Raw genomic sequence first — 22,583 nt, forward strand, 5'->3', positions numbered from 1 at the left:
AGGGAGATGTTGTGTTACAATTGTGGAGAAAATGGACATGGCATGTACAATTGTCCTCACCCTAGAAGATATGATCACCCTGCCAGAGGTCCTCGACAACAAGTAAGCCCTCCTTGTGCTAGGACTCAAGAGCAAGAGCAATCACGACCTGCAATTTTACAACCACCTTATGTTCAAGCTGAAACCCCTGTTGTTCAACCAAATGTTAATGTCATAAAAATAGAGGAGGTGGTCAGGGATAGAAGGCTCCAAGAAGAAATAGCAAGAGGTAAGATGAAGGCAGATGTAGTAGAGACCATGCCTATCAAGCGGGTACGTGTCCAGACTGAGGCAAGCAAGGAAGCAACCAATGAGGCAAGTACATCACGGGCACCTGGAGATGAAGGGAAGAAGAGAAAGAATCGAACTAGGTCTAAAATTGATATCTCTGACTTCCCTTTGGGTTCTCGGACACAACCTTATGATCTAGTAGCAGACGTGAGCTCTCAAGGGCCAAAAATTACTTGGCCACAACTACTTCATGCCTCTCCAAAGTTACGACGACAATGGTCAAAAATGGTAAGCACAAGGGCAAGGCAAGGTAAAATGGTTAGTGCAATCAAGGCATATGGACTCAAAGATATAGTGCCTATAGTGGAGGCTCAAATTAAAGGTCAACGGATTCGCAAAACATACATCGATAGTGGAGCAGAGGTTTATGTCATGACAGAAAAACTTATGCATCAATTAGGTTTAGAAGTAATGGAATCCTCAACCTTCAGGGCAAAGATGGCCAACAATGATGCGGTCACATGTGTGGGTGTAGTGAAAGCTTTGAGAGTTTCTGTTTTTGGAATCACTGCAGCAGTGGATGTTTATGTGATGCCAGTAAAGGGGGAAGGATATCCCCTCATCCTAGGGAGACCTTGGCTTATGGGCATCGGAGCTAGGCAAGATTGGGCAACAGGAGATCTGGAGTTGAGGCCACGTAAGGTGGGTGGCCACGATCAAAAGGTGGTTTACAACTTGAAGAGTGGGCGTCAAGAGAACCTTGAACTAGAAACGTCTGCCGATGAGTGGAGCTCAAGTGGATGTTCCTCATCAGTAGAAGAGGAAGAGAGTTCAAGTGGAGAGAGTGATAGCACTCTCGAAGTTATGGGTGTCACCTTAAAAGAACCTACCTTATCAGAAGACAACCCAAGAATCCAAGGAGAAGATGTGTGGGATGCTAGCCTAGAGAAGATGATATCCAAGGATATAAAGGATGAAGAAATGGAGGGTTATGTGGATGTTCTCAAGAAGCATGCATCATTGTTTATTTCTGATTATACTCACATTACAGGTGTCACTGCAGTGAAGCATCACATCCAACTCAAAGAAGGAAGCAAACCTATAGTACAAAGATTGAGAAGACTCGGAGTTGTGCAACAGGATGCACTGTTGATGGAGGTGAAGAGACTCTTGAATGCAGGATTCATATACCCAGTGGAAGATTCAGAATGGGTCTCCCCAGTAGTAGTGAGGCCAAAGAAAAATGGTAAGTGGCGAGTATGCATAGATTACAAGCCACTAAATGCTGCAACAAAGAGGGACCACTTCCCTCTCCCATTTCAGGATGAAATCTTGAATGAAGTAGCGGGACATGAGCGGTATACGGTGTGTGATGGCTACTCTGGCTACTTCCAGATTCGCATTGCAGAGGAGGATCAAAAGAAGACCACTTTCATCACACCATGGGGCCAGAGATTGAATGCTTTTGGAGACTCCATGCTATTGGTAAGGCAAATGCAAGGTACATGGGCATGCAAAAATACAAACCTCTCTAGTAAAATGAGAGAGGCCAAATCTCTTATGAGAAGATTTAGGGAGGCACAAGTACATCATGTGCCAAGAGACCAGAACAAAGATGCCGACCATCTAGCATCATCAAAGCTGAATGAGTCAATGGTGGGAGCAGTGGCTATCAAACCCCCACTTCGACAAGGCAAGGAAGACTTAGAAGATATTCTACATCTCTTAGAACAAGGAGAAGCTCCCAAACACCTGACTAAGGGAGAAAGACAGTGGCTAGCTCAGAAGGCTACAAGATATCGCATAGTAAATGACAGTTTATATTGTCTTGGTAAGGATGGTGTGCTTAGGAAAGTGCCGTCAAAATGGGAAATTGAAGAAATCTTAAAAGCTTGCCATGATGATGTGTGTGGAGGCCACTTTGCACACGACATCACAAGTAGAAAGGTTCTACAAGCCGGCTTTACTTGGCCCAGTCTACACCGAGATGTCAAATATTGGTGTCAAACATGTGAAGAATGTCAGAAATCATGACCACAACGGCTCATAGCAGAACCCCAAACCCCAATCAAGGTCTATGGACCCTTTGAGAAGTGGGGAATTGATGCCATAGGGCCTCTACCACGCACTCCATCAGGAAAAGAGTATATTATCATGGGGGTAGATTACATGACTAGATGGGCCGAGGCTATGCCAACTAGAAGAATCACTGCTAAGGAAGTGAGTAAATTCATCTTTGACCACATTTGTTGTAGGTTTGGTACCCCTCTTGAGATACTATCAGATAGAGGACCAGGGTTTAGAGCTAATGTGGTGGGTGAACTCATGCAAAAGCTAAATATTCGACGACGACACTCTACCCCTTACTACCCTCAATGCAATGGATTGGTTGAAAAGGTAAATGGAATGATTTGTAAAATCATCAGTAAACAGGTACATTCAAGGCCCCGGGATTGGGACAAGCACCTTAGTGGAGCTCTATGGGCTTATAGAACCTCCTTCAAAACCATGTTAGGGTTCACACCTTTTCATCTAGTTTATGGACAAGAGGCTCTTTTGCCTATTGAGGTAAAATTAGCTAGCCTTCGAGTATTAGGTGGCACAGTAGGCTCTCAAAAGGAGAAGTTACATCAAAGATTACTGGACCTAGAGAGGCTACAATTGGATCGTGAAGAAGCCATCAACCACTACTCCCAGGAAGCTGAGAAGCGTAGAGAAAATTTCAACAAGAAGCTAACAGATAAAAACATCAAGGCGGGATCTTTAGTGCTTCGATATGACAATCGCTTTGATAAAAGAAAGGATGGCAAGTTTCTCTACCGGTGGGAGGGACCGTTTTGGGTCACAAAAAAATTCAACAATGGCTCCTACAAACTTCAAGACATTGAGGGAAAAGTTCACAAGACCAGTGTAAATGGATGGCGCTTAAAACCCTATCACATCAGGGTGGGGTTAGCTCAAGATACCAAAGAGTGTCTAGAGGCATAAATACCTCTAGCCAGGTTGGGAGGGGCTATATGATCCGAGAAAATCACAAAAAAATATTTTTCTAACACTTTGTTGATTTTTTGTACATTTGGAGCTTTGAAATAAAGAAGAGGGTGGGAACAACCTCTTGGGAAATCCAAGACATCACTGGATGAAAATATTTCATGGACCGGTTTACCAAGGGGGGGTGAAGAGTAAAGATCAATGGAGGAAGGTGAAGGAAAATGTGAAAAGGAAAGATATGAAATGGATTTGGAGCCATCCAAAGGGCATGTGAGGCTCATAATGTCATGACTTTGGAGCCTTATGACAATTCAACCAAATGGGACCCTTCTTGGAAGCATTAGTGGAAGAAAAATCAGGCACATGATTTTGTAAGATTTATTAAAAATACTTCCACTCAGATCCAAAAAAACTTTTCAACATGAAAGTTGTAGCTCGTGAGCTGAAGTTTCGGCTGGTATTTTTTTATAATTTTTTGGAGCTATGAGTCGGGAGATATGGCCAAAATGGTGGATGCCAACTTTTTCCAACTGCAGTGGAGACCACCTCCCAATTTAATACACATCCATACTTTCTTCCCCACACTTAACACTTTCATAAAACATCATTCATTAGACCCCAACCCTTTCCCCTCTCTTATCCTCTCTCTCAAGCTAATAAACCATTAGAATTTCCCTCCTAAATCACCCTCAAAACACCCTTAGTTGTAGTAGTAATGTATGAACTCTCATTACTCTCTCTCTATTATTGCTAGATATGATCTTATTTTATGAAGATTCTCTATATTTTTTTATAGGAGAGCTCTTGGACTCAAGCTATGGGGGGGAAATGGAGACAACTCACCTATGATGGAGCTTGATTAAGTACAAATTGGTCAACAAAACATCTAGATGGAGCTTCCATATTGGTGGAACCGCCTTAATGCAGCTTTGGTGGTGTTAATTCCTATTACATCTTAACCTCCTCCCTAAACACCCTCAAGGCCTATATAAAGACGCCTTCTCCTTTGTAATTTGCAAGAAGAGAGAGAGCAAAGAGGCCTCCTTCAGCCCTATTGAGCCTTCCCCATTCACCTTCATGAGCTTATGGAATTCCTTCTCTTACTATAGCTTATGTTTGCTCTACAATGTAATAAGCCCAGGATATTGGCGTCCATATTGTGTATATTGGTTATGTCCTGAGGTTTCTCCATCTCTTAAGTTTATTGATTCATCTATTTTTTCGTAGTTCTCTCATTCTCACTCACTCTCTCTCTCTTCCTCTCTTAGTTTCCATCTTTTCTCCCTTACAATCTCCTCTCCCTCTTGCATAGCGTCCTAGTCTGCTCTTCCATGACTAGGTGGTGCCCTTATCTCATTCACTTTGTGGCAGAAGGGAGTTTGGCATAGTATAGAGGCTGCCATACCGAATTTCCTTCGTCAGTATCCTGTGGATAGGCTGAAATATGATGGATTTACAGCCATTCACTATGCATATATGGTAAAAGTGATACAGGAACCAGAACCCACTTCTTTTGAGCAAGCCATGGGAAAAGAAAAATGGGAGAAAGTCATGGATGAAGAAATGGATGCCTTGGAAGCCAATGCTACATGGGAATTGATACCTTTGCCTAAAGATAAGAATGCAATTGGTTGTAAGTGGGTTTATAAGGTAAAGCACAATGCAGATGGTTCTGTGAACAGATACAAGGCAAGATTAGTAGTCAAGGGGTATGCACAAACATATGGCATTGACTATGAAGAAACATTCAGTCCGGTTGCAAGGATGGCAACCGTAAGAGCAGTCATTGCTATGGCTGCATCAAAGGAATGGTCTTTACATTAGATGGATGTAAAGAATGCCTTCTTGCATGGTGATTTGCAAGAAGAGGTATATATGGAGCGGCCACCAGGTTATGTGCATGCTGTTCATCCTGAGTTTGTTTGCAGGTTGAAGAAAGCCTTCTATGGCTTGAAGCAAGCACCTAGAGCATGGTCTAACAAGATAGGACAGTATCTTGTCACTATTGGCTTTCAGATTTCCAAGGCAGATTTCTCACTTTATGTGAGAAAAACAGAGAAATGTATTATGCTACTTGTCATTTATGTTGATGATTTGATTATGACAGGTGACAGTGATGAAGATATCCTTCATGTGAAAATGCTATTGAAGCAGAAGTTTGAGATGAAGGATTTGGGAGAGCTGCGTTATTTCTTGGGCATTGAGGTGATTAGATCACCAAGTGGGATATAGCTCTTGCAGAGGCAGTATGGATTGGACATGCTGTCCAAATATGGGATGACATGCTGTAAGCCTATTTCAGTTCCTTTGGAGCAAAATGTGAAGCTAAGCGCAGATACAGGTGAGCTGCTGGAAGACCCTACTATGTACAGACGCATAGTAGGAAGCTTGATTTATATGACTATTACCAGGCCAGATTTGAGCTATGCTGTTGGATTGGTAAGTCAGTTTATGCAGGCTCCAAGGAAACCGCATTTGGATGTGGCTAGACGCATACTCAAGTATGTGAAGTCCACATTGCAGTATGGACTATTTTATGAGACTGGGGTTCATATACAGTTGCATGGATACACTGATGCTGATTGGGCTGGTAGCATTTCTGATAGAGGATCTACCAGTGGATATGTGTTCTCTTTTGGGAGTGATGCAGTCACTTGGAGCAGCAAGAAACAGTCTACAGTTGCCTTGTCCAGCACAGAGGCTGAGTACAGGGGTGCAGCAATGGCTGCATGTGAGGTAGCTTGGTTGCATAAGCTACTTTATGATATGCATCAGCCTACAGATGGGCCAGTTGTCATTTATTGTGACAACATGAGTAGTATACACTTGGCAAATAACCCAGTCTATCATGCTAGAACAAAGCACATTGAGGTGCATTATCACTATGTGCGGGAGAGGGTTTTACTAGGTTTTATTGATCTAGTTTATGTCAGCATAGAGGATCAGTTAGCTGACATATTCACGAAGGCATTGGGCGTAAAGAAGCTGCGCAAGTTCAAAGACCTGTTTGGTGTGCAGGAATTGGGATTGAGCTCGAGGGGGAGTGTTGAGATATCGAGCTCCACTCGTGATATGCCACGGTGACCGTTGTGCATTTATGTCACCGACATGTCAGTTTGCAGATGCGGTTGGTACACCGCCCATGAATAATAACTACATGACAGCTATCCTTATCTACTCTAGTTCGTGGTTCAGTTAGTATGCCACCTTAGTTAGTTGAGTCTGGTTTGAGACCCATATATAGGGTTCTTTTATTTCTTTGTATGAGAGTTCTTTTGGCTTCCACAACTAAGAAGAGGAAAACTGTTTTCAGCCTCCACCCTTGTGTGTATTCCCCCATTGTGCAAGCAAGAAAGCTACAAGTGAGACTCCTTTCTTCTCTCCCACAATCTTGACAAAGGACAGTGAAAAGAAGAGAGTAGAGCAGTTTATTATTGTCTCAGGTAAGTTACTCATGAATATATAAGTGCATCACGTGGTTCAAAATAAGGTATTTTTAAAATACCATTTTTATACATTTTTTACATACATAAGGGTGTAATATAAAGGGGTTATTTACAAATTGAATAGAAAAGGATTATGTTTTATTTAGGAAACATTCACAGATAAGGATACTTATAAATAGGCCTTGAACGCACATGATGTAGAGGATATACATATAGTAACTTCCCCGAGATTATCATACGGAAGGCCAAATTATGACCCATAGGACCTTTCTAGATATACAATGATTCTCCTCCCACATGGTAGGAAAGGGGTAGCTACGACGAAAGAACGATCTATGCAGCATGGTTCTCCTGAAAGCGTAACATGTGGGTGATGAGAGCCTCTAACTTCAATATGGGAGTAGTGGTCAAAAAATGGTGAAGTGGCCCCTGTAAAGGGATACCAAAGTCAGCCTATATGTGTGCATATGTTGGGCATGTCATAATTATGTGCTCCTTTAATTCTACACTCTGTAGTCCACACAACTTGCATAACCTCATCTCTCTTGCCTGTCCACTCCATGCACTTGTATTGATCAATAAAGTGTGTGATCGAGTTCGAAGTCGTGCAATACTCCATCTAGATACCACTAAGAGTGGATTGGCTATGTATGGCTGCGTGTGTACCTCTGCCTACATGTAGGATTCCCAAAATGAATGGTATATATGCATACTGTAATAAGCAAGTTTGCCATTTTCTTCCTTGCTTTGATGTTTTGCTTGATACGCTCATAAGAGGTCTGATTGAAATGTGTCCATGCATATATCTTCAGATGCCATATCTAGATATCTATCCACTCCCCACTCTTTAAACCATTTTCACATATCCAACACCCATCATGTTGAAAGCACTTTACTTTTCCATGTTTTTTGTAGGCATGTGTTAGCATTCCATGCCCGTTTGGAGAGCCTACTGTCATTCATTTGACGTAGTCTGGTCGCATATCTCAGTACTCAGATCATAGCATGTACCTCAATTGGCCGACGACCAATTTCCAAAAGCATAAGTACATATGGTGTGGTGCTTTTGATACCCAAATGTCTACGAATAAAAGCTTCTTGCATCTTCTCAATGTCGTTCCATGCAGATGAGGAGATGCTCCCCCCCCCCCCCCCACACACACACTTCCACTCCATGTAATACCGTCTGTAGAAGATAAAAATCATACAACATATTTTCTAGAATTTATATATGTATGATTGCAGACATTTTCAAAGTGATAATACTTGCTTTTCCTTGCCGCTAATTGCCGCTCCACACATGTATGCCATCTGTGGTCTGTAGGTATCTCAATCCCCAAGTATTTGAAAGTAGATACTACCTCTATAGATTGTCCCACATAATGTACTTGATGCTTGGTGCACACAGCCATTAGCTTTGTTTTTTATACATTCACCGTCAAACAACCAACTTGACAAAACCATTCAAGAATCCCCATGAACTGCTACATACGTTCCCCACTATATGTAAAGAAGACCACATCATCTACATAAAGCATGAACAAGATGGCAAACATACCAATATGTGGGCTTTTGGCTTCCTGTTCATTCAAAGCTGTGGGAAGTATTTCCTCTAGCTTATCAATGCATAAACCAAATAATGTAGGGGAGAGAAGGTAACATTGTTTGACTCCCATATTACTCTCAAATACTTGTGACAACCCATTGCGACCTCTGAGGCAGCACACCACTTGTTGATATATCCTGTAAATTTCCATGCATAGATCATTTGGGACCCCTAATTATTGCATTCATTGCCATAAGCCAACTCTTGGTATGGTGTCAAAAGCTTTCTTAAAATCCACAAAATATCAATACAAGGTTGCTCCCTCAAGTCAACTCTTAGGAGAGATAGAGAGAACAATAAATAGAGAGGGTGAGAGAAATAGAGAAACAATGAGAGAATTAGAGAGAATGGAAAGATAGAAAAATAAAAGGAAAAAGGGAAGAGAAATATAAAGAGAGATGGGGAGAGAGGATCATTAAATGTCCTTGTTTTTTAAGTTTTGTATTTTTTATCTTTGATTTCTATTGTAACAAGATGGGTTGAGTGAGAGTGGGGAGGGAAAGAGAGAGAATAATAGAGAGAATAAAGGAGAGAAAGGAAGATAGAGAAGAAGTGAGAGTGGAGAGAGAAAATAGGAGAAGAGAGAGAAATAATGAGAGAGAGAAAGGGGGAGAGAGAAACAAAGAAAGATGAAGGGATGCAAATAAAGAAAGGGAAAGAGAGAGAGAAAGAGGGGTGGGGAGAGAAATAGAGGGGGGATAGATAAAGATAAAGAGAAGGGGAGAGAAAAGGAATGGACAAATAGAGATGGAGAGAGGCAAATAAAGAAAGGGAAAGAGGGAGAGAAAGAGGGGTGGGGAGAGAAATAGCGAGGCAGATAGATAAAAATAGATAAATGTAAAGAGAAGGAGAGAGAAAAAGAATGGAGAGAAGTAGAGAGATGGTAGAGAGAGAGAAACAATGAAAGAGAGAGGGGGAGATAGAAATAAAGAGATGAATGGAGGCAAAAAAAGAAAGGGAAAGGGAGAGAGAAAAAGGGTGGGGAGAGAAATAAAGAGGGGAGAGAAGTAGAAAGATGGTAGAGAGAGAGAAATAATGAGAGAGAGAGGGGCAAGAAAGATAGAAAGAGATTAAAGGAGGCAAACAAAAAAAAGGAAAAGGGAGAGAAAAAAATAGGTGGGAAGAGAAATAAAGAAGGAAAAGAGAAAAAAATAGTGGGACATATAAGAATGGAGAGGGAGAAAGATAAGTAGAGATTAAAATGGAGGAAGATGATCAATGAGAGAAATAAAAACATATTATTTGTCATAACATAGACCAAATAGATAAGGATGATAGTCATGGCATCCAAGATCACAAGGTGTATCTTAATCAGCATGTCTCGTGTCCTTACACTCAGTGCAAGTTGAAAATCAAACAAAAGCATCGCTTGTATATAGACCACGTACGATGCTTCTGTGAGTTTCAATCAAAGATCATTGACCATGCAGTCTTAAACTTTGAGCAAACAGTAAGAAAAGTGTATAATCATGCTTTATATTAGCAAAGTAATTGAATATCATATACAAAAATATTAGACATGCCCTATGTTGGGGTAAAGGCACCTCCGCCGTGCCACCCCGTGTATTACTACACTAACAATACCCGCCACTGCACACTGCAGGTGGTGGGCGCCCATCACCGTCACACTTATTCTTTATTCTTTCAGTGACTAGTGAATAAAGGAAGACCCCCGGTCACACATTGTGACTGTTGGAGTTCCCATTTGTCTCTCTCTCTCTTTTCTTGCTCTTGCTCTCCGCCATAGCTCGTGCATGATCTTTCAATCCTCTCATCCCTTTCAAGTGGTATCAAAGCTGGGCTTCTGATTGCTTGAGCTCTTCTAGTGCTTGCTTAGCTTCGCATCGACTCCCTTCTTGCATTGGATCTCCATCCCGGCAGCCATATCCGATCTCCCCGAGCTCCCTTCACTCCCTAGCTTCCCGAGCACCTTTCTAGCCTATTGAGGCACCTTCAAGGCATTGGTACTGAGGTATTTGATCATTCTTTCAGGGTTTTATTTCAGTCTACAGGTTGCAAATAGCAAGGGCGGCCATGGCTTCAAACCCTTGAAGCTTATTCCCCTCATATTGTGCCTTACACCTATCAAGGCTCAAAGAGGTTTGTCATAGGCCTTTGATAGGCCCTTCTTGAGCCCCCCATTACCCTCTTTCAGCTCACGTGGAGTAGCAGCAAGTTTAGCACCAATAGGGCAGATTGCGCTATTTTTTCCAAGTTGTTAGCACTTGTCTACTTCAACTCCACACTTGGCCATTGCTTCTTGCTCTCTACCTTGATCAAGAGGGCTATTAGACTTCATGCTTGATGTCATTCAAGATTTGGGCATTGGTATTGATCATTCGGGGCTGATTTCTTTAGATTTGGGACTGTCATAAACTGTCATAACAGGCTGAAAATAGGGCAGCAACATTGGCATTAGCATTTGTTACTTACACTCCATTCCGGTTGTGCTATTTGATGCCCGTATGCGGCCTACTTGATGCTCGAATGTCTTGGGAATGTATGCATTCGATTTGCCCATGATTTGGCATTGTTTTTGGGCTGTAAATTGACAATTTTGGACTATTTAGAGCTGTTGTACATGAGCGGACTGAAGCTCATTTGTCACATGTATTGCTTCTCTATCGATACCAGATGTATGCTATGGGTTATGCCATGATGTATTACACTTTGGGGATCGACTTCAAACTCATGATTGTGATTCCGGAATGCTTTTGAGCATTGCATTTACTCCATTGTTATTGGTTTGTCATTGGTAGTTTGGTCGACTTGACTGGCATTTGGGCTACTTATGCCTATTGTCTGTACTTGACGGATAAGCTCTATGCATTACATGCTTTGGTCCATGGTTGATGCCTCTTAGTTTGTCCATGCTTGAAAGATATTTTGGAGCTCCGATTTGGATGTTTTGAGCACTTCCGACTCACAGGGATATTGACCTTGGGTTGTTACTAGATGTATTGACTTGACAGAGATCTTGCCATTGGGATTATGTCTTGCTCAGTGGTTGCTACGACAATTGCTTCATGTATGTCATGCTCTCTTGGATGCGTCTGACGCATTGACTTGGTCACTTGTCATTGGTACTTTGTCTTGGGTTGTTTGAGCTCTTTAGCTCGCCTGTATGCCATTTGTGCCAGTGGGAGCATAGTGTATGCATGACCGACTTTGAGCAGTTCATGTCTTGGAGCAACTTACGACTTTGAGTAGATGTTTTTTGAGACTTTGGGATTACCCTCCGACCTTTGGATATTGCATTGATGTATGTCTTGGTCTCCGAATTACTTATGAGCTGAATCTCTTGCTTTGGATCTGCTTTCATTTTGGGTAGACACCTATTTGTGTCAAGTTTTGGCAGTTGTAGGTACATCTTGCCTAGATTGTCTGGGGGTGTGCCTCTTACTGGCAGATGCTATTTGAAATGTCTCAGTGTTAAGCTCATGTATTTTCACCGTCATTTGGCTTTGCTTTGTCCTTTTCATGCCGGCTTTGGACCTAGCACTGTCTAGTTGACTTTGGATCCAATTTTGGGAGAGCTTACTCTCATTATTGCATGTCTGCAATTTATTACAGTAAGCATTTATTGGTAGACTAAGCTGTATTTTTCATGCTGAAATGTCCTGATTTGGTGTACTGTACCTTGTACTTGGTGGGCAGCAGCTTCTCAGTCAATTTCCCAGTCATTTTTCCTTAGATTTAGTGGTTTTTTGGTTGTTTACTGAGCAAAAAATAGCAAGCAGTTTTTGAATTGTCTCTGCATTTACAGCCTGCATCATGGCTTCATCTTCGACTGATAATGCCATATTTAATATCATAAAGTTGGATGGTACCAACTATGGCTATTGGAAGAGCCAGATTTGGTAGGTCTTGGTGCATAAGAACCATGTAAAGCCACTTCCATTGGGCGGGCAGCAGCCCGCAGGTATGAGCAATTATGACTGGTTTGACTTGGATGTATACTGTAAGTCCACAATCATACTCTCTCTAACTGAGAAGGTTCATTACAATGTAGTGGATGAGGCACAGACCGCATGGTAGTTATGGGAAAATATCAAGAATCTTTATGATAAGAAGAGCCCGGCTAGTCAGATGTATTGGCTCAAGCAACTCATGGATCTGCGCATGAAGGAGAATGCGATGATGTTTGCTCATTTGAGCCAGTTCCATGTGATCTTGAAGAATCTGACATCGCAGGGTATTACATTTCCCGATGAGGTGACCCCACTCTTTTTGCTTGCGACTCTTGGAGAGTCGTGGGATGTCTTTCGTATTGCCTTGTGTGCTCCTGCTACTAAGCTGAAATTGTCTGATGTAGAGAATGCTCTTCTACAGGAAGAGATCAACAGGAAGAACTTGGATGCCTCTCGTGTTTCTCATGCTTTGACAGTTAGAGGCAGGAATGACAGGAATGACTGTGGGAATGGCCGTGTCCGTGACTCTCAAAAGGGTCGGTCCAAATCTCGTGGAAAGTCACGTAGTAAGTCGCATGGGCGCAACGCTAATGTCACTTGCCATCATTGTGGGAAAAAGGGCCATATCAGACCACGGTGTCATGAGTTGCGCAATGAGAAGCGCAAGGACAAGGGGAAGGATAAAGTGCAGGAAAAGTCTTCTGATCACCTGCGAAGTCCAGTGTAAAGATCGAAGAGATCAATGTTACACAGACTGAGGAGCCATCTAACGGTGATGAGTTTTTCTTGGTAGCTAGTTCATCTGACAGCTCACAGTTGACTGAGACTCCTAGCATATATGCATAGTGTTGGCTTTTGGATTCAAGCGCGTCTTTTCATGTGACACCTTATCATGAGTGGTTCCACTCCTACCACACTGTATCAGGGTCAGTGATGCTTGGAGATGACAAGTCTTTGGCTATTGTGGACAGTGGTGACATACAGTTGCAGTTTTCCACTGGCAGTTCTTTTGTGCTCAAGGATGTACATCATGTACCTGCACTTATGCACAGCCTTATGTCTACAAGTCAGCTGGATGATGCAGGGTTTCACATTGGTTTTTGAGACTCTGCCTGGAAGATTACCAAAGGCAGACTTGTATTGGCCAAAGGTCCCAAGGCTGGCAGCCTCTATCCTCTTGTAGTGGATGGTCCTACAGTTGATCATGTTTTGTCAGTGGGTTCTATCCCACATGTATCACTTTGTCATGCCCGTTTGGGGCATATGTCTTTGAAGGGAATGAAAATGCTTTCTGGTTTGCAGTATCTTCCGCCTTTAGACTATGCATGTATTGACTCGTGTGATCATTGTCTTTATGGTAAGCAGAATATATCTATGCATAAGAAATCGGGTAGGCCACACATGAGTGAGCCCTTGGCTTTGGTGCATTCTAATGTTTGTGGGCCCATGCCTTGTATGTCTATGGGTGGCGCGAAGTACTTTGTTACCTTCATTGACGATTTTTCTAGGAAAGTGTGGGCTTATCCTATAAAGCAGAAGTCCGATGTCTTGGCAGTCTTTTAGTGTTGGCTTGCTCTTGTTGAGAACCAGATTGGGTATAGGCTGAAATGCCTTAGGACTGACAATGGGGGAGAATATGTCTCACATGCTTTTGAGCAGTTGTGTGATGACAGGGGTATTAAGCGTCAGTTGACCACCCCTTACACCCCACCCCAGAATGGTTTGGCTGAGCGCATGAACAGGACTATTCAAGAGTGTGTGTGCTCTATGCTTAGCCATGCAGGCATACCACAGAGCTTTTGGGCTGAGGCAGTTAGTACGGCAGTGCATGTCATAAACCGATCACCTTCTAGTGGTTTGGATTTCCAAGTTGCAGAGGAAGTTTGGGCTGGTAAGCCACCCTCTTATGCGCATCTCCATGTCTTTGGATGTGAGGCATTCTGCCATGTGCCCAAGGACAAGAGGAGTAAGTTGGATCCAAAGAGCATTAAATGCATCTTTTTTGGCTATGGTGATTCATGAGAGATGGGCTATCGCCTATGGGATCCACAGGCGCGGAAAATAGTACACAACCATGATGTAGTTTTCCATGAACACAAAATGCATAAGCAGCCTGAGAAGGTGGTTGAGATCCGCAGACTGATCTTTCAGGAGGAGCCTTGGGCTCCAGCACAGCCAATAGTATAGCCTGCAGCAGTTCCTACACAGGGCAAGGGTGTTGGACAGGCAGTTGGGCAGGCAGTACAGCCTGTGGTGAGACGGTCTACTAGAGATAGATGTCCACCTGATCGCTATGAGCCCTCTATGCAGTATGTCTTGTTGACGGATGCAGGAGATCCTCTCACCTATGATGAGGCTATGTGCAAGGGTGACAGTCACTCCTGGGAGAGGTCTATGCAGTCTGAGATGGACTCCTTGCATAGGAATATGACTTGGGATCTTGTTGCCTTGCCTAAGGGCAAAAAGGCTTTGCCATGCAAATGGGTGTACAAGTTGAAAAGTACCCCTGGGCACCCCAAGCCGGCCTATAAGGCTAGACTTGTAGCTAAGGGTTTTAAACATGAGCATGGAGTTGACTTTGATGAGGTCTTCTCTCATGTCGTCAAGATGACTACCCTATGCTTAGTCTTGTCCTTGGTCGCAAAACTTGACTTGGATCTTTATCAGATGGATGTTAAGACTGCATTCTTGCATGGGGATTTGCATGATGAGATCTATATGGAGCAGCCTAAGGGCTTTGCCAAACATGGCAGGGAGCACCTAGTGTGCAAATTGAAGAAGAGTCTTTATGGCTTGAAGCAGGCACCTAGGGAATGGTATCATAAGTTTGATGCCTTTATGCAGTCAGGGATACACCAAGAGTGTTATGGATCCTTGTCTTTACAGAAGAAAGCCCGTGATGGCAGTTTACTGATTTTGGTTCTCTATGTTGATGACATGCTGATAGCAGGGACAGCTCATGCAGAGCTTGATGCTCTGAAAGCTCAGCTCAAGAAGAGCTTTGAGATGAAGGATCTGGGACAGGCTTCACATATTCTTGGGATGCGCATTAAGCATGATAGGCGTCAGGGGCTTTTGTATCTCTCACAATGGGAGTACATCCATAAACTCCTTGAGCGCTTCCGCATGCAGGACGTAAAGCCTACAGGCTGTCCTTTGCCTTCTCATGTGAGGGTTTCACAGGTCGATTGTCCACAGACAGATGAGCAGAGGGCCGAGATGGCCAAGATCACTTATGCATCAGCAGTGGGCAGTCTCATGTATGCCATGATAGCCACTCGTCCAGATATTGTGCATGCAGATGGTGTTGTGGCGCATTATATGGCTACACCTAGCAAGAAGCATTGGGATGCCGTGAAAGGTATCATGAGGTACCTGAAGGGTGCTGCAGATGTGTCTACATGCTATGGTATCTAGGATATAGGGGTCATGGGTTACACTGACTCCGACTATACAGGACATGCAGATAGCAGGAAGTCCACTTCTGGCTATGTGTTCACTTATGCTAGAGGGGCTATTTCTTGGATGTCCAGGGTGCAGAAGTGTACGGCTTTGTCTACCACTGAGACTTGCAAGGAGGCTATTTGGCTAGGCCATCTGACCTTGGGATTGATGCTATTTCTACACTGCATTCAGATTCTATGAGTGCCATTCAGTTGGCTAAGAATCCGGTCTTCCATGCGAAGACGAAACATATTGAGGTGAGATATCACTTTATTCGGGGTGTCGTGGAAGATAGGTCTGTTGACCTTGTCAAGATCTCCACTGACATCAATCCTGTAGATCTTCTCACGAAAAGCCTCACTACTGAGCGCTTTGCCTTCCTTAGGAGATTGATAGGCATTGGATGAGATGTTGCCTTTCCTCATCCCTTGTACCTATGTACATTTGTACTATCTTTTCTTTTCTTTTCTCTCTCACTGGGGCAGATTCGCCTTTAAGTGGGAGGTTGTTGGGGTAAAGGCGCCTCCGCCGTGCCATCCCGTGTATTACTACACTGACAGTACCCGCCACTGCACACTGCAGGTGGCAAGCACCCGTCATCGTCACACTTATTCTTTATTCTTTCAGTGACTAGTGAATAAAGGAAGGCCTGGTCACACATTGTGACTATTGGAGTTCCCATTTGTCTCTCTCTCTCTTTTCTTGCTCTTGCTCTCCGCCATAGCTCATGCATGGTCTTTCAATCCTCTCATCCCTTTCACCCTAGAAATTTGTATAGAGAGGTGATGCTTCATCCCAAGGAATGCACCTATTGCGGCCCATTAGAAGATTTCGTGGGTGTGCGATGGATGGAGTGTCTGAGTTGATAGATTAATTGGAGACCATGCCACAGACTACACCCTTGATACCAAAGGAGACAGTGGGCCTTTCAAAACTTTCTCCAATCTTGGAGCCTGAGATAAAGGCAATAATGGATGCATTACTATCCATGGATGCCGAGTCACTTGATCCATTGAGAGAGGAAGCATCCATATCATTGTATGATGGGTGCCGAGTATCTCATTTAAAGACGATGCTTGCACTCCTAAGTGTATAGGCAAAGTATGGGTGGGGTGATGCAAGTGTGATTGAGTTATTCAGGTACATTCTATGTTCCATTGATTTTGACTCCACTATAAAAAACACTTTTTATGCTCTTCAATGGTGCTTTGTTTTTTTCTCAGGTTGCTAAAATAACATATATTACCACTTGAAAACACAATGCCTGAGTCTTGTGATGATGCACAATTGATGTTATGAAAGTGTAGCATGGACTACAATAGACTACAATAGCATCCATGCATGTGTCAACAATTGTGTGTTATTTCGAGGAGACTACGAGACTATGGAGACATGTCCAAAGTGTGGTGTTGCAAGGGAAAACTGTTCCTCAAAAGGTTCTTAGACACTTTCCACTTATACTACATATACGTCACATATTTTGTACATCGATCATGGCAAGCTTAACAACGTGGCATGCACAAAATATATCCATAGATGGAATCCAACAAATATCAGTAGATTCATGTGCATGGAGCCACATTGACTCCACCTTTCCAAGCTTTGCACCAGAGCCAAGGAATATTGGGCTTGATCTTGCTATGGATGGTGTGAATCCATTTATCAACAGACTCATGCGCATGGAGTCACATTGACCCCACCTTTCTAAGCTTTGCATGAGAGACAAGGAATCTTTGGCTTGGTCTTGCTATGGATGGTGTGAATCCATTCGGTGTCCACTAGCTTCTTATAGTATGTGTGGCTTGTAGTCCTTGTTAACTACAACATCTCACTATGTCTTTCTACAAAGAAAATATACATGATCCTTAGCTTGCTTATTCATGGTTGCTACAAAGTCAACAACATAGACGTCTACCTCCATCCATTAGTTGATGAGCTCAAGATTTTGTGAGGAGGGGGGTTGCTGTGGAAGACATGAGCAATCCCGATGGTTGGTGGTCTACTAATATATGAGCCATTTTCATATGGACCATGCATCACTTTCTGGGATTCTAGGAGTGCTTAGGTAAGTGGGCTTTTGTTCTCATTGTTAATATCTACCATGGCTTGTTCAAGCTTGTGTTGACTAGATAGGGGTATTGTAACAAGTCTAGTTACCTCAAGTCATCATGTATGTCCATGGTGTGGGCCACGGTTAGTAGACTCCTAAAGGTCACGGACCATGAAAAAGATGGTATATTAGGGACACATCGCTTTGTTTCTAGAGGGTCATGAACTGAGGGAAGGTTTTCTTGGATGACCTCTTGTAGGAATGTATGCCTAAAGCTCAAGTGGAATGCGATGGTTCTAAGTTTTCTATGAGTTTTCATATTGGAATTACTTACAAATCAACCAATTGTTAGATCCCATGCATATATTCAAGAATGTGGATAGCTTATAATGGAACCATATCATAGGAAAGAGACACACTATAGGGGCACAAATGGATTTGAAGGAGATAGGCAAGATGGAGCCAGTCAAGCTCTAACAATTGCTTCTAACTACCTCATGCTCCTTAGGTTATGTCTACTAAAGAAGAGCACACGGTGAAGCAAATTATCAAGTATATCCGTATCTTAATGGGTATGATGCATTCCCTTAGGGTTGCTTTTTCTAAAGACAACCAACTACTATCAAGGCTAAAATCCCATGATTGGCATAAGATATGCCAAGCTTTTCCTACTGACCTTGATAGGAAGTAACCTCAACATTTCGTTATTTAGTGTCCATTCGATGTTCCTAATGCTTGAAATTTTTAACCGTTTGTACTATTGATTGTGATCGTGGGGATGCTTCACTCCAAAAGTACAATTGGCAATCTATAGGTTGTTGAATTTAGTGCAATGGATCTCACATAAGGAGATTAAGACATCCTCTATTGAATCTGTAAGACGGGGAGTGGTGGAGTTGGTTTGTCTCTTTGAGAAGTACCCCCCCACGAGCATCCTCACGATACAAACTCACCTCCTAGTACATCTCGTAGATGAAGTGGAGATTGCGAGACTCGTCCATACATGATGGATATTCTTCTTAGAGCACTTCATGAAAACCATGAAGGACTTTGTGCGATAGCAAGCTTGGCCAAAAGGTAACATGGCCGAAGGTTGGCTAGTGTCGAAGGCATTAGTATATATTTTGGAGTGGCTACCAACGGTGGATTCAAGTGACAGTATACTATGGTCAATGGAATGGCAATGATAGACTTGATAAGAAACTAAATGAGACCGCCACTAAGCCTAGGGCAATGCAAGATTAGTGCAATGCTATGGAGGATCAAAATACACAAGGAAATCCATAATGGAGAGACAACGATGTAGGCAACACTCAACAATATATTCCAATGCTTAATGATCATACAATGGCAGGTTTCTTATATAGAGAACCTCAAGACAATAGCCTGCTATGTGGCATCCTCTGATCCACATTCAACTTGTGGTGACCCTTGTCCCACATCTATCCATGAAGTCCACATCCTCCTATGTGGCTACCATAAATCACACAATGATACCCCTCTAGGGTACCAATAACAATATTCCAATAATTGGACATTGCACATTTCAACACCCCTCCTCAATGTACAATCAGTGTGACCATCTCACCTCTCACCCCCAATGATTTGGCATTGCCAAACTCACTCTCTCAACACTCCCCGTCAATGACAAATTGGAGTGTTCAACAAATGTGTGTGCATGTGTCTAGCAACCTAGACACCTCAAGTCCATTTCGAGCACCATGCTGCTCGGGAGGAACCACCCAAGTGCTTTTTAGACACCCCATGTGTCAGGGAGAAGGAACCAACCCAAGTAGTGCATCATCAACGTACACTACTCCTGCACACCACAATCAAATATCCTTTTTGAGCACCCGTGGGCTCGGGCAGAGGACCCTCATAAACATGGGTGAGAGAATTACATCCATTTTATGTCCATGCAAGGGCAAGGCACCCGCAAATAAAGGTGTCATAAAAAATACATCCAAAGGTATAGATTGTGAATGAGCACATCATTGTTCACAATCTTTCAATACATGTGTCACTAGATTTGACACAAAAATATCTATGCCATATATGCCATTGACTAAATATGTGGCTCTTCCCACAACCAAGATTGACATATATTTTGATTCCCAAAGATATTCCATATGGAGATTCATCTTAGGGAGTGGTATGGAAAGGATAAGAGGCTAAGGGGCTAAGGCTTGTTTCAAACCACACAAGATAAGATCATTTATGTAGCCATACGTTCCCAACAGTCTCTGCACCTCGAAATCATCTGGGCTGCAGATTTCGATGCTGTTGATGACGGTCGGGTGGCGAGAAGGAAGTGACTGAGTCTTCTGAGTGGCCTTGAAAGAGCTCCATTTGGTTCGTTCAATATCATTTTAGCAAGTGAACCCTGGACGGCATATCCTGGTATAATACAAGCATTTCTTTTATCTTGACACCATAAGTCAAACAACTGTCTTGAAAGTCCACTTTGGAGACCTCCAGGGCTAGCCATAACAACAGATGGGCCGATATCATCAAATTCATCTATGTTCTTAAGAGCTTGAATATGTTTAAAATTGAAAGGATTTGAAACCTCAAACTGGCTGCGCAGACGGTGATTCATGGCATTGATATAAGTTTGGTATACAGCCATGCATTTCTTGGCAAGAGGTGAAGCATAATAAATAGGGATATTGTGCAGCTCTGGATGTGTTTCCCAGTACTCATCCAGAATCAAGAGGAGTTCCTGAGCCCTGCCAAGTGCATAAGCAGGAATAAGAACACGGCCTCCTTGTGCCACAGTCCGATGTACTGTGTCAGTAAATCTCCGTTCACGCACTGCACGGGGCTGATGCACTTGAACACCATATGTTGACTCAATCACACATACATCAGGTGAAAACTGGGGCATCTCAGCAGCCCTGAGGTGACGATCTTCCTCACAAGAATAATCACCAGTATAGGGAACTCTGACACCAGCAATATCCACCATGAACATAGCAGCACCCAGGACATGTCCTGCTGTATAACACCAAAACTTGATGCCATTGACTTCCACATTCTGATGAAAATCTATGACCTCAATCTTGTCCATAGTTCGAAAAATATCCTGCTCATCATACAATGTATCTTCCACAGAAACCTTGCTTATTTTCACAAAATCTGCCAATAGAAGTTTGTAAATAGCTTTGGTAGCATGAGTCATAAACACTCGGCCCTTGAAAGTAGTCTTCTCAATAAAATATGGAAGAGAGGCGCAATGATCCAAGTGAAAGTGAGTAATAAGAAGCACATCAACAGTGGAAGGATCGATTTCATCAAAATAAGGTAAGGCTGCCATTCCTGAGTACGCTGGATGAATTCCACAATCAAACATGACAGTCTTGCCCTTATAGGTCATGTAGACACATGAACGTCCAACTTCGTTGCCTGCACCCAGGGGGGTGATATCAAGCTTGTCGCCTGGGCATAAGAGCTTCGCGGAGGAGTCCTTGCGCTTCAACGACGCGGCAGAGGCAGGGGCCGCGTTAGAGCTCATGATGGCTGCCCGCTTCCTTTCCGTCTACTTCTTCGGCTTCCTTCTCCCCCTCCTCTGTCGTGCTCTTGCACTCTCGCTTGAGAGGCTTCTCTCGCTGAGCTAGTTAGGTAGTAGACGCGGTTCTTGTGCAGGCGGAAGCAGTAGCGACCGGGGGAGGACGCAGAGGAGGCCCCTTCCAGGGCAGACCTCTCTACCAGGTGCTTCAGGTTGGATCCCACAAACTTGTGGAGTTTCTCAAACACCGCCGTCGTCTCCTGCTCGTCGAGAGGCCGCATCTCTCTCTCTCTCTCTCTGTCTGCGGCTACACTAATCTACCTAAGCTTAGCGGATGACCAGCTCTGATACCATGATAAGAAACTAAATGAGACCGCCACTAAGCCTAGGGCAATGCAAGATTAGTGCAATGCTATGGAGGATCAAAATACACAAGGAAATCCATAATGGAGAGACAACGATGTAGGCAACACTCAACAATATATTCCAATGCTTAATGATCATACAATGGCAGGTTTCTTATATAGAGAACCTCAAGACAATAGCCTGCTATGTGGCATCCTCTGATCCACATTCAACTTGTGGTGACCCTTGTCCCACATCTATCCATGAAGTCCACATCCTCCTATGTGGCTACCATAAATCACACAATGATACCCCTCTAGGGTACCAATAACAATATTCCAATAATTGGACATTGCACATTTCAACAAGACTAAGGCTGAAAATGGGGTAGAAAAAAGGACAGATGATACCATGGAGGAGAAAGTGAGTCATTTTTGTATGTTTGTATCATGCATCCATGGAGAAGTGGCTTGCTAGGTACGAGCAAGCCACCAGAAAAGACTGAGAGAGAGCATGATCAGATTTTCAATGCAATATACACCATTCATCAATTCAATATCCCAAAGGCATGGAGGAGATGTTGCATCCTTACCTTGAAACTCCCTCAAGTACTTGCATCCTTATGTATGACCTTGAAACTCCCTCGAGTACTTGGGTGCATCAAAATCCAATCCAACTTATAGTACTTATCACAAATCAAATTACCACCACTATATTTCCTATTGAAGAGCTCCTCTACAAGTATATTATTGATATTTTTCCTCCATGAAGACATCTATAATAACCAAATAGAAAAGTTACCTATAAGCATGTGTATAATTTGTAAATGTTCTCTCCAAATGAAATGAAATTTAAATGGATAAATTTATAAAAAACCATTGTGCTTGTAATTCTTTTCACAAAGAAGCCCACAGTTGTTGAACAAGAAGTTGACTTATAACAAGACCATTGTTCTCACTGATAAATTCTTGGAGTACAAAAACAAAAGAAATCTCATGTCAAAGCATATATA

The 22,583-nt window shown here is 42.9% G+C and overlaps 1 pseudogene; it reads right to left on the bottom strand.

Annotated features, from left to right (window-relative positions):
* Positions 1-19,933: 19,933 nt before the first annotated feature.
* Positions 19,934-21,302, bottom strand: LOC148035320 (cleavage and polyadenylation specificity factor subunit 3-I pseudogene; annotated as a pseudogene).
* Between the last annotated feature and the right edge of the window lie 1,281 nt (positions 21,303-22,583).

Source organism: Lygodium microphyllum, chromosome 6, assembly GCF_053477565.2.
Source record: "Lygodium microphyllum isolate KBCC chromosome 6, Lygodium_microphyllum_v1.1.10, whole genome shotgun sequence".
Classification (NCBI taxonomy): Eukaryota; Viridiplantae; Streptophyta; class Polypodiopsida; order Schizaeales; family Lygodiaceae; genus Lygodium; species Lygodium microphyllum.